Here is a 4,499-nt window from a genome sequence, read left to right as displayed (position 1 = left end):
GCCCAAAGCTGCAGTCTGGCCTCCCCAGAGAACCCCACAGAGGGAGGCCACTGCTCTCTGCCCAGTCGCTTCTCCTTGTCCTCTCCCAGGCCAGTCACAGGGCTGGGCCATCAGCCTCGGCTCAGTGCCTGTCTCTCAACCTGACTCTTGCTTACTCCTCACTTCCCAGCCTCCCCTGACTGGCCTCTGAAACCGGCCGTGCAGTCATGTCCCCATAGTACCCCAGACATTCCCAGTCCCTGGCCCAGGCCGAGTGCTTCATAAATGTTTGTGGAGTGACTCAGTGAATGAACATGTTTTTAACTTTAAATAATTTTTTATTTTTCAATTATAGTTGACATACAATATTATTCTAGTTTCAGGTGTACAACCCAGTGATTAGACATTGTATAACGAAGTGATCACCCCAATAAATCTAGTACCCGTCTGGCACCATACATACTTATTACAATATTATTAACTATATTCTCTGTGCTGTACTTTCCATCCCTGTGACCATTTTGTAACCACCAACTTGTACTTCTTAATCCCTTCACCTTCTTACCCATCCCCACAACATGCTCCCATCTGGCAACCGACGAAATGTTCTCTGCCTCTATGAGTTTGTTTCCATTCTGCTTTTTCGTTTATTGATTTATTTTTTTTAGATTCCACATATAAGTGAAATTATATGGCATTTGTCTTCCTCTGTCTGACTTATTTCAGCACAATAACCTCTAGGTCCATCCATGTTGTTGCAGATGGCGAGGTTTTATTCTTTTTTTATGACTGAATCATATCCACTGTATATGTACACTACTTCCTCTTTATCCAGTCATCTATTGATGGACACTTAGGTTGCTTCCATAGCTTGGCGATTGTAAGTAATGCTGCAATGAACATATGGATGTATATCTTTTTGGTTTAGTGTTTTGCGTTTCTTTGGATAAATACTCAGAAGTGGAATTGCTGGGTCCTCCTTTGTCTCTTTGTCTTAAAGTCTGTTTTGTCTGGTGTAAGTATTGCTATCCCAGCTGTTTGTTTCTATTTTCATGTAATATACTTTTCCATTCCTTTACTTTCAGTCTGTGTATATTTTTCGATCTGAAGTGAGTGTCTTGTAGACAGCATATGTAAGGGTCTTGTTTTATTATCCATTCAGCCTCTACTAGTATACATCTTTTGGTTGGAACATTTAATCCATTTGCATTTAAAGTAATTGTCGATAGATATGTATTTATTGCCATTTTATTATTCATATTTTTATCTTTTTTCTTTTTCTTTTTTTTAATATACTTTATTGATTTTTTACAGAGAGGAAGGGAAAGGGATAAAGAGTCAGAAACATGGATCAGTTGCCTCCAGCACCCCCCCTACTGGGGATGTGCCCACAACCAAGGTACATGCCCTTGACCGGAATCGAACCTGGGACCCTTCAGTCTGTAGGCCGACACTCTATCCACCTACCCAAACTGGATAGGGCCTTTTTCTTCCTAAAGAATACTCTTTAACAGTGAATAAGCATTTTTTATTTTACATTCCATCTTGACTAATCCAGTAGGACAATTCACCCTCATTTTTCTTCCAAAATTTTATCCGCTATTCTTGCCCATTTATTCTTTCAGCTGGACTTCAGAATCATGTTGTCAATTAACAACAGTAAAAAAATCTAAATTCACCCTGGCCAATGTGGCTCAGTGGTAGAGCATAGCCTGTGCTCTGAAGGGTCACAGGTTCGATTCCCAGTCAAGGGTGCATACCTGGGTTGCAGGTTCGATCCCCTGCCCTGCTCGGGGCAGGTGCAGGAGGCAACCAAATTAATGTGCCTCTCTTCCATTGAGATTTCTTTCTCTCTTTCTCTCTCTCTCTCTCCCTATCCTTCCCTTCCACTCTCTCTAAAATATCAATGGAAAAATATCCTCGGGTAAGGATTTAAAAAAAAATCCAAATCCAAACAAACAAAACTCCCAAATCAAAACCTGTTGAGGCTTTGTGTTCGGATCGCATGGGTTTGAGGACTGGCATGGTGACAGCAGCGGTCGGGCCTCCGTGTTTCCAGGTTCTCATTCTAGGTACCGCCGTAGAGTTTTTCCATGCCGTTCTGTACATTTTGAGAAGTGAGCCTTCTGGTGGATTACCAGCGACTTAAAGACAGATAACTCCGGAAGCCAGGGGATGGGATGGAGTGACAGACACAGCCACTGGCAGGGAGAGAGACAGACTTATCCATCAGAGAGGCTAAATCTGGGGCAGCAGTCAGCCGCAGGAAAATTTAGACACTCTATCTAGGTCTTTAGCCAGGAAATGAGGACAGTGGGGACCCACTGCACACAGACCTCGCTTAAAGCCGTAGCACGCTGAAGGAGGGAAGCCTGTCAGCTGTGAACTCCCTGGGTTTTGGGTACAGAATGTGAGTGAGCCTCACTCAGGGCCCAGCTGGTTCCGAGGTGAAGGCTGCTCTGGGCAGGCCAGAGGGAGAGCACTGTGCCCGGGTTCGCAGTCCGGGTCAGCTGCCTGCTCCAGATCAGGAATGGAACTCACTGTCCTTCTGTCAAGGTTTTTCCTTCCTTCACTTAATCATCCATATAATGGATCTGCCTGTCCCCTGCACCTTTCCCTGTCCACTCCAGGTCACGGAGATTGTCTGGGTGTGCCTTGTGCCACTTAGAAAGGCATTTGGGACAACGGCCCAGTGATGAGATGGAGATTCTCTGGGCTCTGAGAGGCTGCTTGGCCTAAAGGTGTGGGATCAGGAGATCCAGATTCGAGGTGTTTTGTTTGTTTGTTTTGTGTGTTGTTTTTTTAATATATTTTATTGATTTTTTACAGAGAGGAAGGGAGAGGGATAGAGAGAAACATCGATGAGAGAGAAACATCGATCACCTGCTTCCTGCACACTCCCTACTGGGTATGTGCCCGCATCCAAGGTACATGCTCTTGGCCAGAATCGAACTTGGGACCCTTGAGTCCACAGGCTGACGTTCTATCCACCGAGCCAAACTGGTTAGGACTGTTTTGTGTTTTTTTAAAATATATTTTTATTGATTTCAGAGAGGAAGGGAGAGGAATAGAGAGATAGAAACATCGATGATGAGAGAGGTTCATTAATCGGCTGCCTCCTGCACGCCCCCCATTCGGGATCGAGCCCGCAACCCTGGCATGTGCCCTGACCAGGAATCAAACCATGATGACCTCCTGGTTTATAGGTCAACACTCAACCACTCAGCCATGCCAGTTGGGCATCAAGTTTCAACTCTACCACTGACTATATAGCCTAGGACAAGTTATTTGCTCGGACCTTTAGTTTCTCCATCTGTGATGCTCTGATAACAGTAATGGCTGTGCCTACCTAGTTCCTGGGTCGCCGTGAGGCTCAATGAAATAGAAAACAGGGAGTGCTTGGTGAACTGGCAAGGCCCAGGCAGATGTGTGCTGTGAGATGGTGCAGCCCTGACACCTTCCATGGAGCAGAAAGGGCATGAGCAGAGAGTGCAGGGGCAGCCAACCTGGGCTCATCTGCCCGGGGCCAGAAGACCATGTTCTTTCTGAGTCCCAGGTCCCTCTGTTGTCCCTGGATCCCTGTGTCCTTATCTCTCTCACTCCCCGGAGGAGGGCAGCCTGCCTATTTTTTCATTTTTGGCCAAACTGTGCGTGCTCAGCCTTGCACATGGGCAGACTCATGGGAAATCAGAACTGCCGAGGGGCAGTCAGGCAGGGTTCTCGCTACCTGGGGTGCTCCAGTCAGAGAACACAGTTTCTTGGAGTCGGAAAATAGCTCCCACTTCAAGGAGAGGCTCTTTGCTGACCTTCCTGATGGATATTGATCCTGATCTTGTGACTGTTACCTTTGCATTATGGCTCCGTTACTTGAAAGTTCTTTCTTTCATTGAGCTGGGATTTGCCATCCAGTGACTTCTTTCCAACCTTATACTCCTGCAACTTAAGTCAGGCCCAAGAGTCAGAACAAACACTGTATGATGGAGAAAGGCTTTCGCTGAAGCAGGTCTTGGCTGACCTCAGCTGTGGCAAGGTTGCTACCAACACTCATGCCAGCCTGGGCTGCAGGAACAGAAGGTTCTGGATACTCCGAGTTTATAGGTTGGGGGTTTCACTCTAATCAGCATTCCCGGGCTGCACCTGGGCATCAGCTTCATTTAGGAGCTGTACAGGTGAACTGAAAGGTGGAAAAGAAGTGAGCAGCCGGGACGGAGAGTGTCTTTCTTTTTCCTCTTTAATACATAACCTTTTACTAATGGTAGAAATCATGCTCTTTGTGGAAAACAAACTTATCCTTAATCTCACCATTGACAGACAGCTACTGTCAACTTCTCTGTGTTTCTTTTCAGTCTTTTAAAAATGTAGTGTGTGTGTGTGTGTGTGTGTGTGTGTGTGTGTATACACACAATAGAGGCCCGGTGCACAAAAATTTGCACTTCGGAGGTGGGGGGGTCCCTCAGCCCAGCCTGTGCCCTCTTGCAGTCTGGGGACCCTCGGAAGATGACCACCTGCTGGCTTAGGGC

At 46.3% G+C, this 4,499-nt stretch overlaps 1 protein-coding gene across 1 annotated transcript in view; it reads left to right on the top strand.

The window, feature by feature from the left end:
• PLEKHD1 (pleckstrin homology and coiled-coil domain containing D1) overlaps window positions 1-4,499 on the top strand; it is a 28,869-nt gene that overhangs the window by 13,131 nt on the left and 11,239 nt on the right. The gene's annotated exons all lie outside the window — the stretch shown is intronic.

Source organism: Myotis davidii, unplaced genomic scaffold, assembly GCF_000327345.1.
Source record: "Myotis davidii unplaced genomic scaffold, ASM32734v1 scaffold17, whole genome shotgun sequence".
NCBI lineage: Eukaryota > Metazoa > Chordata > Mammalia > Chiroptera > Vespertilionidae > Myotis > Myotis davidii.
This window is presented reverse-complemented; position numbering and strand designations above follow the sequence as displayed.